The sequence below is a fragment of the Catharus ustulatus genome, chromosome Z (genome assembly GCF_009819885.2).
Source record: "Catharus ustulatus isolate bCatUst1 chromosome Z, bCatUst1.pri.v2, whole genome shotgun sequence".
Classification (NCBI taxonomy): domain Eukaryota; kingdom Metazoa; phylum Chordata; class Aves; order Passeriformes; family Turdidae; genus Catharus; species Catharus ustulatus.
In genome coordinates, this window is record NC_046262.2 from 61641117 (window position 1) to 61655454 (window position 14338).

The 14338-nt window shown below is 34.8% G+C and overlaps 1 protein-coding gene across 4 annotated transcripts in view; it reads right to left on the reverse strand.

Moving 5' to 3' along the window:
- The window catches only part of LINGO2 (leucine rich repeat and Ig domain containing 2), a 505609-nt gene that overhangs the window by 229425 nt on the left and 261846 nt on the right, over positions 1-14338 (reverse strand). For all 4 annotated transcript variants that reach the window (XM_033084762.2, XM_033084758.2, XM_033084761.2 and 1 more), the window contains exon 3: positions 3327-3402. The gene's annotated coding sequence lies outside the window, so the exon portion shown is untranslated. The remainder of the gene's footprint in view (positions 1-3326; positions 3403-14338) is intronic.

Below are 14338 nucleotides of genomic sequence, written 5' to 3' on the forward strand. Positions count from 1 at the left end.
AGCAAGAGGGATGAGGATTCCTTTATTGTTGTACTGTTTGGTATCAACAAGATAACATCAAGGATAATGAGGGTAATTTGGGATATGTATTCAGTGCTGCACTCCTGCCTTTACCTCAGGTATTACCTCTGAGAATTCAAAATAATTGTACAAAGTCTGTACGGAGAACGGGTGAGGATAATTTTCCTCAGATTTTCACCCCCTTTTTCTCCTTCAGTCTTGTTATGAGAGCTTTTCAGAATTTTGAATTTCTTTTAGATGTTAAAGAAAGCACGCTGTTATGCTTGTCATGTCTCCTCACTGTAGTCTGCATCAGGTTTGGAGTTAGAGAGATTTTTAAGAAGATCAAGGAACCTGGCCAGGAAATTAATTTTTTAGGAAAAAAATGGCAAATTCAACATTGCTAGATTCTGATGGATTTTTTCAACAAAATAGCAGTTACATCCTCACCAACCAGCAAGAGGAAACACAAGCTTTCTTTGGAACTGTGGGTTCCAGAGTAGAGTCAGATTGTAAATGCTCTCTATCAAATGACTAAAAAGAAGAATGATTTCCAGTGGGATCCTGAGTAACAACAAGATTTTGAACAAATTGAATAGGAGATTGCTCATGCAGCACCCCTTGGGACAGTCAGAATAGAAAAAGATGTGAAAAACATGCTTTACACTGCAGCCAGAGAGAATAGTCCTTCCTGGAGCCACTGCAAAAGTACCCAGGTAGACTTAAAGATAACCCCTGGGATTCTGAGATAGGGGATACAAAAGATGAGACCTGCTACATACATTCTGATAATACTGCTATATGCAGAGATGCTAGCAGCTTATGAACGGGTTTTTGCGGCTTCAGAATTGGCACCAAATGCCCTCCTGGCACCCTGACTTCCAGTGCTGGGCTGGATGTTCAAAGGGTGCAACACATCATGTCACTGATGCTATGTGAATCACACAATGAGCTCAAACAGAAAACTCAATTGCCTGGGGAATTCTCCACAAACTGGCCTAAGACAAATATTTCAGACTATCATCAGAGGAGGAGAAAAAGGTGACATAATCAATCCTGCAACCTCCCAAAACCACACCAGTCCTCCTGCCCTGAATAGAGTTGGAATGGATAGAACGCACACTCAAGGTTTAAAACATTTAGTTACGGACTAAATTAACTTAAAAGACATTTTGGAGGGAGAGCTATTGACCATGGGAATGATGCCTGTGCCTTTGTTTGTATACAAACATACATTTAGATAAATATATATATATTTGTGTGTGTGTGTGTAGATGTGTATGTATGTATATAGTTTGAAGGTGTAGGGTCTGGGCATGATGTCCGATGTCCATGATATAGAATAAGGGGTGGAAATGCTCAGGTTCTGGGCAGGAAAGGGTGAATTTTTGCAGCATCCAGGAGGAGCACGGTCAGCACGGTGGGTTTATTCCATACCATGTCACACTCTGTGCAGCAGGGATGGAGGGTTTTGCCAGAGTGTGGGGTTGAGTGACTCTGGTATCCACATGATGAGAAATGACCTGTGAATCATTTGCATATTCTTGCACTATTTTGCACACTCTGTTATCAGTATTATTATTATTATTTTGCTCTTCTTATTTCATTGCTGTTTCTAGTTAACTGTTTTTTTCTCAATATAGGATCTTTACCTTTTAGTGCCTCCCTTCTCCTCTTCAACCTGCCATAGCCAGGAGAGAAGGAAGAGTTTGCAATCAGGGTGTGATCTTGGGTGTTTCAGTGGGGACATTAAATTGGAAACACCACTCCTAAATCACAACAGAGGGGTTTATGGCTTTGTCACTATTATGTGTTATGCTGTCAAAGTCAGTGCAGTGGTAAAGCATTACTGATTAGTTGTCAGCACTGGTAGTCAAACACAGAGATTATTGCATTTCCTTTAAATAAAGGCTATACATCATCCACAGAAGATAGATGGATAGAGATAGCTAGATAGATAGATAGCTAGATAGTCAGCTAGCTAGATAGTTAGCTAGATAGCTAGAAACATACATAAGTGGCTACACTTACACACATATATGAAATTAGAGATCATATAAGACCAATCTTGATAGAAATCTGCAACTTCTTATTAGGTATTTTTGGTGATACATTTAATGCATTTATAAATATGGTCTTATATTGTGTCAGATATGCGATATCACCATTTTTCATATTTTCAGATTGTAAACTTGAATATGTTATTCTTTTAAGTGCTGCAATTATTTCTGAATTTCTAAAACGGTCTTTCCATTTCCCAGCACTTCCCAGCACACCATTAGCCAAAGACTGTGTGTCTGTAAAGAAACTAGAAGGGTTTGTTGCACTTACACTGGGGAGTTAGATACTATTATCCTTAAACATTTAAAACTACTCATCCTCCAGAAAGAGATAGCACTACTTTAATTGCACTGACTTTCTTCTAGGGAAGAAATAAAATTCACAGAAAAAATTTTCATAAGAGGAAAATTCACCTGAAGCAAACATTTGTTTGAATAAGCCTGGAATAAATAACTGCTTTAAAATTACAATTTAAAACTCTAGAAAAGTTTTTTTTTGGTTTGTTTGTTTGTTTTTGTTTTTTTTGTTTTATTTTAATTACTTGTCCGGTTTTTTGGCTCAGATCCTGCTTGATGGCAGGAGTAAGGGGTTCTTGTCTGAGAAGGAAAATTTGCAGTCAGGGAAAAAAGCAAGGAGGGTCTATCTGCCATTGTTTCTTATTGTCCCAGGCTTTGTGAGCATTTTTCCATGTAAAACACCCTCTTTCATACACTTTAGTTTTTAAAATTTTTGTGTTTGATATTTTTCTTATTTCATTACAGTTTCCAGTAAATTATTTATATCTCAACCCATGAGCTTTCCCTTTCATCTCCCACAAGAGTGGTAGTGTGAGGAGCGACAGATGATTTGAAGTGCATTCTTAAATAATGACATTAATTAAATAAATAAACCAGAAAAATAATATTTTGAACCCAGACCCTTCAGTTCATAGTTTTTCTCAAATTGCAGAATACAGAACTAGCAAGGGTGGGAAAAATATGAAAGTATGGGATATACACTTTAGGGATTAAAAAAATAATTTTATGTGCTAACTATTCTGGCTGGAACTGAAACTACTACATAGATCCATGACAAAGCTGCATCTCAAAGAGTTAATGAGATACTGAGCATTTGTCTTTTATTTAAAGCAAATTTTAAGACATTAACAGAAATATTATATCATGAATAAAACCAGCAGTAACTGAGATTTTGCTACAAACATAAATGAGAAATGGGAAATCAATGGGAAAATCATCATCAATAAAACAACAAAAAGATAAACTTACCAGGTTGACACTGCTCATTTTTCACAATTGTGGTGAAAGTCTTCCACTACTTTCCTCCTTCAGACTTAATATCAACCTGATAAGAAAATATAAAGCAAAAAACTCAACTCCCATAACCAAAAACATGTAAAACAAAATAATATTTTGGACAAAAAAATTGAGTAACTGAAATTCTTGACTAGATCAATGTGAGAGATCATCTTTTTCCTTTCATTGTTTTTACATTTCAAGAGAGAGTACATAGCACATCATTGACATTAAGCACTCATAAAAAAGAAAAACACCTCAGTGTAAACAGTGTAAGTTGCATAATATATCTCCTCAGTTTCTGAATATTTTTGAAATTTAATAAATTATAATGGAGTCTTTAGAAATGTAATTTATGAAGTTGTACATGGCAGGAGATAAAACTGGTTGCACATTGACATCTAGGACTAGAAGCAGTCTTTTATGTCTCAGTTTTTTCAAAGTGTTCCTGTTGCTATTCCAGGTTTATATTACTTAGGGAATAGTTTATAAAACACTGTTAACACTCAGTAACAGATTTTTAAAAATTAAATCATAGGAATTTTCTTGTGAGGGGAGGAGGGCAAGGGTAGGGCAGGGGTGAAAGAAAAGAAACACTGGGGAGCTGAAATCTACAAAATGGTTGTTCTTCAGTAAAAATCTTCCCCCTTCTGGTATATGACAGTTGTATTATCATCCTTAAAAGAAATAAACTGATAGTTCAGATATTTAGTTCATAAAATTAAAATAATCTTCCATATTTCTACCTGTCACATGGTTTGACTTGAAAATATTGACTCATTTTCATGATATTTCTTTTAAATAAAGGTGGCATTTTGGATTCAGGACTTCAAACAACCTACCATTTTGGTTTCAAGAAGCACTTGGCTGTACAAAGCTAGAAGATATAATGAAAAACTAGGACCAGCCTAACAAGTAATTTAAGAAGATCTCAGGTGACATGTTGTTATTTTTTTCCTGAAATAATCAGCTATTGGTTTATCATATTGACTGGACAGGCTTAGACTAGTTAAGATTATTTTCATTTTGAGGTGCCAGAGAACTCAGGGAGGAAAGTTTCTTTGCTTCATAAATGCCTTTTTGCATATCCCAGGAAAACTGTATAAACTGAGGTCTAGACATGAAATAAGATGGACAAATACAGAACAGGTAATGCTTATTTTTCTGCAGGTGAATTCTTAGGTATGGTCTTCTAAATGACAGATTTGTAGAAAAAGGAGAGACTTGATTTAGCTATCACAAAACTCACATGTATGCTTCCAAAGTTTATTTCTACAGCTAACACTAAATCTCTCAACTTCCTCTTGTTAAGATCTCAAGTCAAGACAACTGTTTGTATTAGAGTAGTCTCTGCATCTTAAATTCTGTTGCCTTGCAGCTTTTACAGCCACAGTATTGTAATTCATGTTGAGAACTGGACCCAATGCATCAGGCTTTTTGAATTTTTCTGCAAAGTAACATAAAATTACCGACTAACTGTCTGGAAAGGAGCTCTGGAGGTCTCTTGATCAACATCCCAATTTATATGCTAGATCAGAACTGAATACAGAACAAAGATTAGTTAAGCTAAGCACTGAAAAATATATTTCCATGACACATTTAATCTAAAAAGTTAATAAAGAGCTATAATTTTAGCAATTCCATGTAGTTTTTACAAATTTATAAGGGCTACTGAACATAATTTAGTTGTTTTTGACTACTATTTAAAAATTAATTGTTTTATACAATTTTCTTTTCCCTTACTGCTATCCCTAATTTGAGTAAGTGATTTCACGGTTATAAGCCGCACCTCATTATAAGCCATACTTCTGGGTGTCGGCAACTTTTCATTCTTTGTCCATATATAAGCCACACCTGATTATAAGTCACATATCTGAGCGTCAGCAACTGTCTTGGGTTACAATACAGAGTGTGATAAAAGGTATCTATTCTATCACCATCTGGTGAGGATGGGGGCAGTGATCCTTATCTCTGTGGGAGACATTCTGCTAATGGGCCATCCATTGAAACCAGGTGGGGCAGTGTTCTTTATCCTTTCACAACCCATCCTTCCTCCAGCCAGTCATTTTCTGCTAATGGCCGTTGAGTCCCACTGTGTGACTGATAAAATTACTGCATCCCATTGGAAGTTGCTCCAGCCAGGGAGAGGAGCCCAACATTTCTTACCAAGATAAAAACAGAGGTTTTGGGACACTAAGGGAGCCCCTTTCTCCACTGGGCTCTGGAGGAAAACCGGATTTCTCCACATCACCACTGGACCTCCGGAGGAAAACTGCACCTTCTACAGGACCACTGCTTCAACTGAACCACATCTGTTACTGCAAGGGGACTGCAACCACCATTTAATGGGACTGCTACCAACACCTTGCCTGACGGGGTGTCAGGTTGTACTCTGACTTTGTCAGGGTTTGGAGTTTGGTTCTTTGTAGTACTGTATTCCTTTTTAATTTCCCTAGAAAAGAACTGTTATTCCTAATTCCCATATCTTTGCCTGAATGCCCCTTGATTTCAAAATTATAATAATTTGGAGGGAGGGGGTTTACATTCTCCCTTTCAAAGAGAACGTTCTGCCTTTCTCAGCAGACACCTGTCCTCGTAAAACAGCAACTTTTTGGTTTTTTTTTCCATATATAAGCCGCACCTGATTATAAGCCGCACTTTGGATTTGGACCAAAATTTTAGCCAAAGTGGTGAGGCTTATAATTGTGAAATTACTGTACATGAAATGTCTTTTCTATCTGTCCATTTTTAGATATTCTTACTTCTATATCTGGATCAATGATTCCATTAAAATTTGTCCAAGGCCAAAATTTATGTGACAGAAAAGTTTTTCCTTCAAACAACCTTTAAAGATGGCAAAAATATTTACTTCATTCTTTTTATAATGAACAATATGTTTTCTAAGAGTAACTATTTTTTAATAATCTACTGAGATGGTATAAAAGCTATCAGAATGATTTCTGTGTTTTTTCATGTCTAGTTTTGGAGAATGTTTTTTTTACTGTTATAAATCAGGAATACTAGAAAATTTCCTCACTGTTCAAATAACTGTTTGACTTTCAGAATGCACTGTTAAAATAATTTTCCTGCTAATGTATTAGGAGTAATTATGTTTTGTGATATGCACTGCTAAGTGGTGCTCTAATACTGACCCATGTTATACACAGGAATTGAGGAAGGCTGTAAAAATATCCACTTGACTTGTGAGGCATTTTGTACAATTCTTGACAAAAAAATAAGTAGCATAAGCCAAATTCAGTTGTTATTGAAGATGAAGAGGCAGTCAAGAGGAAAACAAGATAGAAATAAGCACAAACCTCTTATTCTCAAGGACTTGGGATTGAAGCAGACAAGACCTTTGATTTTTCTTCTTAAAATATTTATGCCATTCAAAAGATTCAACAATGAACTTCTGGATTATGCATAAAGGGTAGCTTATGGTAAAATATTTAAACTTGATAGGCTGAACATAGATGTCTACTTAGCATCCTGTACTTTTTTGTGCTGAAAAGTCAGGGGCAAGAATTAGTCCTTACTTTATTCTACATTTTTTGTCATTATGGTAAGATCAATCTAAATTATTATCTCATTGGGAAAAGAGGAGAAACAGAGAAAACTGAGACTTTGAGTTATAGTTCTTTACTGGGGATAATCTACTCATTGCTTTAGTAGAACTTGTTTTCCCTGTGAACTATGTTCCCTAGCTTTGGGCCAGTATCTGAGCAAAAACAGCTATTCACCAAGTATAGAATAGTTAAAAATATTAAGATCTGCTCTGGAATCTTGGCTATCAGAATAATGTAATTCAATGTAAAAATGTAATTCAATTTTTACAATCTTCATGTCATGATTTTGGTGTGTACTTGGCACTAAAAAGAAAACAGAATCTCCCTCTGCCCTTCTCTGACACACCCCACCGCGTCCTGAAGAGTCCTAACATTTCCATGAAGGCATATTCTTACTAAAATCACATGCCTTATTCCCTCCTCTAAATGTCTTGCTAATGAAAATTAAATGTACAGTGAGGCCACATGAATGAAGCAGTCAAATTATAGGAGAAAAATGAAAAAAGAACCATAAGAAAAGCAGAAACACTGATTGCCAACATTCAGAGCAATCATGTGAGAGTTCTATGTTTGTAAAGAGAGTAAAATCTAATTTCCTTTCATAGAACCATGTTTCTCCAAATACATTTTAGTTGACAATTATAACCCTATTTCACATATCTTAAGCAGTTTCACAGAATCATAGAACTCTTTGATTTGAAAGGGTTGTTTAAAAGTCATCTAGTCCAAATGGCCAATTGGCATTTTCGCAAAATTTGTTTCCTCTAAAGAAGAGTTCAGTGTAGAAACTTCTCACAGATTTCTCATTATAATCGTTGTATCTCACAAAAATACGACTTACCTAGTATAATACTTTCCATAATGGACTAGCCAGAATGAATTTCCTCCAGTCATCACATCAAGGCAAAAATGTTACATGATCTATATAGATATTAGTGTCTTGAGACTAATAGAACTAATGAAAACACTGTTCCAGATCCCTGTTTTTATCCTATTAGATATCAAATTTTCAGTTTGCATCTGTCTGGGGTCAATTAATACTAATTTGGTCTTGGATAAATTTACTACAAGACTTGCAAATATAAAGAGATCCAATTTTTTTTCCTAATATATGACTGGAATTTTCGACACTGAAAGAAGAGTTACTCTATGATGAGAAAGTAAATAAAAATAAAAAAATTTTAAAAAACCAACTTTCTTTTTCTTTCTTTCTTTCTTTCTTTCTTTCTTTTTCTTTCTTTCTTTCTTTCTTTCTTTCTGTTTCTTTCTTTCTTTCTTTCTTTCTTTCTTTCTTTCTTTCTTTCCTTTTTTCTTTCCTTCTTTCTCTCTCTTTGTCTCTCTCTTTCCCTCTTTGGAGGAAAAAAAAAAGTAAAAGAGCTACAGATAACCTCAACAGAAAATCACATTCAGATTTTCCACAAAGGTGTAAGGATTTGACTGTTTAAATAATAAAATAACTGCTTATGAATTATGGGGAAACACAGACATCTTATTATTTTGACTATGCTTATGACTTTTTTTTTTTTTTAGAAGTTTATTAAATGTACAGGTGACATTCAGCTCTGATCTTTAAACTGCCAGTACTAGAATCCAAGACCATTTACCAAAAGGTTGCTCATTTTATTCAAGAATCCTCACTTTCCCTTAGCAGTACTGGAAACAGACTGCTGCTGAGCTTAACATCTGGTATGAGTAAATAAAGAAATTCTCAGGGTGAAGAAATCACATTCTGCTAAGATGTGTAAGTATCTTCCCAGCTGAGAAATCAGAAATATCTTACCATAGAGCAATGTGAAAAATGACTGAGGACATGATAAGCATTTGAATTAGGAGCCATTATTTGAAATTTTGAAGATTTATTTTTTGTGTTGTGTTTTATTTTTTACATATTACAAACAGGTATATTGAGGGGCTGTTATCTTACTAAACAGGACCTATTAATTTCAAAGGGACTACTTATACACATACTTTCTCAGTGTAAACAAAGAATGTTGAGGCTTGATTTTTATTTTGTGCCACAAAGAAAATGAGATGGCACCTGCAGAAACAGCAGTTTTCACCAGGAAATCTACTATTAAGCTATTAACCAGTTAACAGATCAGCATGTGTCTACAGTCTGACATACTCAGCTTTACCAACAGATGAAAATAAATGTCATAATTGATTTGTCAAATGGCTGCATTAAATTGAGTGTTTTTCCATCTAACAGAAAATATCCCACTCATTACATTAAAATTGAATGACATAGTTTCTAGAAGGATGGTATATAAATATATACATTTCAGCAGTAAGACATCTGCAAAATCCCATCTCTACCCACAACTGATATGCAGCCCTAATTTACAACTTGAACAAGATGCAATAAAAAGCCTAAGAGCAGTGGACTTGAAAACTAAATACTTTGTTAAATTGATCACAGGTAGGAACCCACTAATTTTTTAACAGAAGAATCAAATGACTCATGACTTGTTTGAGCATGAGAGAAGGATTCAACTTATTGTTAAAAAACAGTGAAAACAAGATTTCCTACAAGCAGTAAATTAGTTTTTTTGATCATTGCCTGCAAAATATTTCTCAATTCAGAAATACAATGACTCTCTGACTGTAATTTCTTATTGTAAAAAGTCAGTTGTTCTTCCACATGACCATAATCTTGTTAGAAACAAAAAGGTTTTAGGAAATTTGTCTATAGAATTAATGCATGAGTAATTTGGATTCCTGTTTCTGGAGAGTGGAAAACAAGAGCAGTGAAGTAATTCTGAAAAAATAGACCATTTATTGATAGTGTTTGAAAGGGACTCCTGGTAGTGGATCTTTAAATGGTAGATACACTTAATAAAAATGTTTTTCTTTGGATTGTTTTACATTGAAACCTTTATTACTCTTACACGCTAAGGATGGTTTATCTATTTGCAAGTCAATAGAGTATCCATTGATAAAGTGCTTTTTTGTGTAATACAAGCATTTTGGAAATAGCTTTTGGGTGAAATTAAATGAGTTTCAATATAAATAAAGAAAGGTAAGTGTGTAAAAATTTAGGGAGCACTCAGCAAGATATTCTTGTGGCAGATACAGACAGATACCAGCATTGGTGCAATGGAATTAATGTTTTAAGTAAAAGATCTAAGACAGTTGTATTATGGAGTTTACTCTGAAATGCAGTGGTATAATCCTCAACAATAAAATTTTTCTGCTTCTGGCACTGGGATGAGAGACAGAGAACAAATAAAAATTACACCAAGCATTATTCTAAATAATGCCAAAAATAAAAACAACCATGTTAAATCAGTCTTTTCTAGCTGGTTTAGTATTAGACATAAAAATGTACTTTTATTTTACTTGAGTTATATCTTTCTATAATTTCACAAAATATTAAACCACGTCTTATCCTAAGTTCTTTTAAAATTTCAGACCCTATTCTTCCTTCTCGTTATTATTTCTCATCTATACTCCTCATTTACCAAAGGGCATTATTTTTATCCCAAGAGATACACACATTTTACTTATAAATACACTAAGGGAAAGTGCAAATGCTGTAAAATTCTCTGACATGGTGAAGTGTGGGGTGTTCACTGGAGGCAGTCATGAGTAGTGACTGCTCTGTCCCTTGGGAAATGGTAGATGGGGCAGACTCAGAGATTTCTACTCATTCACAGCTCGCACTGCCAAATAGGTCATTGCACAAAATACTCTTCCCTCACATTTACAGCTTGCATTTTTCATGTTTGCCTCTTTGATATCTCCCACAATGACAACTCTGAAAGATACCAGAACATTTCTGAAAGAGCCCTTCCTCAGGGATTTCTTAGATTTCAACGAGTTTAAGCTGTTCCACAATGATTTTCTGAGAAGACTTCTTAGTTTATATTAGTTCCTGCAGTCAGGCCAGTGGTTGTGCCTACACGTCACATACAGAGAAATACTGTAAGTCACCTTAAGCTAGAAGAGTTAATGTTATTTCAGGCAGAGATTTCATTTTAATTATGATAATGCCATATACTACAGTATTGAGAATATGACAGTATTGAGAATACTACCTTGATCTTTCATATCAGCTACTTCAGTAACTAAAAATTATCCTTCAAGCACAGATTATTTTAGCTTCCTCCATTAGTACTCTGAAGGGTGCTCAAATCTACCTCAATGCAGAATCATATACTTGTATTTATCACTTCCTTTCTTCACTCCAATACCTTGTACTCTCCTATCATGTTAGTCAAGTTCAAAATCCAACCTTCACCTGCTTGGAGTGCTCAGGATTTTATGCTTCCTTGTCCTTCGGAATCTCCTTTATCCTCTTAACATGGCAGATTTTGTCTTTTGTCTATGATCATAGCTGAAAATAACATTTTTTTCTTCTTTCCACTCACCCTTTCCACCCCTATCTTGTTTCCAACTCTTTGCCTAATGCTGTCTTTCTCTCATCAACTCAACAATGGCATAACTGGAAGGAAAATCAGAATTTTAGCCTGCACATAAATACAAGAGTATTTATGCTGCAATAATTTGCTGCTGGCAAATTATTACAATGGAATGTACAATGTTGAGCTTTTTGGGTCTCCCTTATTAAAAAAAAAGAAAAAAAGTATAACTGGTTAGTAGAAAGTTATTTTAATAATTTTGGAGGTTAATATTTCCTATAAATCTCATCAGTTTAAATGCAAATATTAAAAAGGGAGAATTTCACCACCAAATGCACAACAGTATTTGAACTCCCCCAATTAGAAGTTCATGCTTGAAATTTCAACCCCTAAGGCTGTTGTAGGGTGTGTTGTGCTATTTTATAGCTTTTTGGCAGCTTGCTGAAGGCATATCAACATGGTAATTCAAGAATCCATAAATCCTGCTTACAATTCTTTGAGCAAAGGAAGCAATTTATGAGAGTTTCCAGGTTCATCTGGACTAGTGCCCATGATCAACTCAAGCTCTATGATTTAGAAGCACCCAGCCATCAGCTCTAAACAGAGTTGCATCACTCTGTGACGCTGCACGCACAACTACGTGGTAGCATGGAATAATGTGTAGAAAAAATCATTAGTACTAATCATGCAGTATACTGCTAGTGTGTGAATTTATGAATAAATTGATTTGAAATTTCACTAATGAGATTGAATAGTAGAGGTGAATGGCATCACAGAATGGCTAGGTTTGGAAGACACCCTAAAGACCATCTAGTTCCAATCCCACTGCCATGAGCAGGGATACCTTCCACTAGACCAGGAAACTCAAAGCCCCTTCTACGGACTGGGCATCCACAACTTCTTTGGGCAGCCTGTTCCTGTGCCTCACCACCCTCACAGGGAGGAGTTTCATCCTAAGAAGAGACTGAGTGACATACAGTGGAGCTGACACTTGGTCTGTATTGGAGACTCCCAGCAAATCAGTCTTGTACACAGGTATACATATATAACTCCTGCACACAAATGCACTACTAGTTGCAACAAAGACCCTGTCCAGCACCAAGTTTCAGACATATTGCATAGTGAATTAAATACAATATGCATAGTCTAGGAGATCCTGTCGTTCTCACCATCACATAGAGAATAAAACTTTGTTACATACAAGCCTGATCCCAGCATGCCTGTGTAAAAATGCAGGTTTTTCTTTCTCCATATCTAAATATTTTTTTACAAAGTGGAAAAAATATTGAACTCCTCATTGTTCTTACATTTAGGGTGCTGAGAATATGTGTTTCCAAACTATAATATTACTTATTTTTTTTTAAATTCTTTGTCTTAAAACAAACAAACAAAAACAACAACAACAACAACAAAATCAACAACAAAACTTTGGTAAGTTCAACACAGTTTAAAACATTCTTATTATTGGAGTTTTTAATGGTAATTTAATAACAACAACAAAAAAATTTTATACTTGATATTTTTCTTAACAAAGGAGAAATTTTCACCCAGGTAGCTTAAGCTGTGGCTCAATGATTATTCTTTTGTCTGTTTCATAGGACCCCTTGTTTTCAAAGATGCCTTAATTTTACTGGTAAATACCAAAATACCACTTTGCAGCTCTAGTTATTAACTTTACAGTTTAACAGGTCTTTCTTCAAGTTGCTATATACATTACATACTCATTCAGTTAAGCTATATTCTTAGTATGTGTATTTATTATATTTTAAAAGTTTTCATCTATAGTTCAGTTACTTCTGTTCTTTATCTGCCTAAAATTCTTTAATAAAAAGAACTACAATATTTCGGCATACTGAATTTTTATACATTTATAAAATACCATAAACTAATTGTTTCTATGTAGTTATTACCTTTATATTTGCAGTGATTTCCAAATATTTTTAGACATTGCTGATATTAATTAAGAAATGCAAAATTCTCAAGAAAATTTACACAAGAATGGAAGAATCCAGGAGAGAACCAACAATCATTAAAGAGCTAGAAAATGCAGTTTAGAGATAAGGACTCTGACAAGTAAATCAGTTTGTTCAACATGAGAGATGACTGAGGTAGTACATCACTTGACATAAGGGGGCTAATGATTATTAACTGTTTTCAAGTTCCACTGCAGGTTGGACAGGAAATATTGATGCGACTTGAGAAAACAAACTCTTTGGGCAGTTAAATAACGTAGAAGACTTCTGTTTTGAATAAATCTTGCAACTTGGACATAAATATGTCAGGAATTACCCGGCTATAATGAGGTCTACCTCAAGATCTTGGACACTTGCATCTACCCATTTTCTTAGGAACAAATATCTACCTGAGAAACTAAATACAGTTTCAATACCGTCAGAATCTGTGAGACTAAAATTTAAGTTTATTATTATATGATACCTGATCATGCATAAAGCTTGCTTTCTACAGATACAGAGATTTGAAACTCTTTTATGGCAACAAAAACTTTGAATTTATACTCAAAAAATGTAGCCATGATGCATATGTGGACATATTAGGTACCTGGAGAAATTCAACAATGACATTGCAAACTAAAGCATTCAATTATTGGAAAGAAAATCTGGCAAAAAAGACATGTTAACCTCACATTTGTTAAACTTAGAAATCTTATTTTCAACAAAATCTTTTCTCTGTTTTTGTTGTTTTTTGGTTTTTGTCTTTTTTTTTTTAACCTTAAAGGCATTTGAGACTTCCTCTGTCAGGACCTGGATAACTAAGTCACTTGAACTTCTGATACCCTGACTCATACTCTGACACCAACAGACTAAAAACCTCACACATAAAATTTATCCAAGTTAAATCACATTACTCCAAGAATGACTGAGAAATACCAAACATTTACTCATCATCCTCTCAGGAAGGTGCACAGACAGACATGTTATAATGCCCACGAGACGAAAGTGCCTGAAAATCTCACAGCTCAAGTTCTGAAGTCAATCTTTGCTGGGCTGCCCTGAGATTCTCCTTTGTAACTAAAGAGTTTGGGTATTTTAAGTTATGT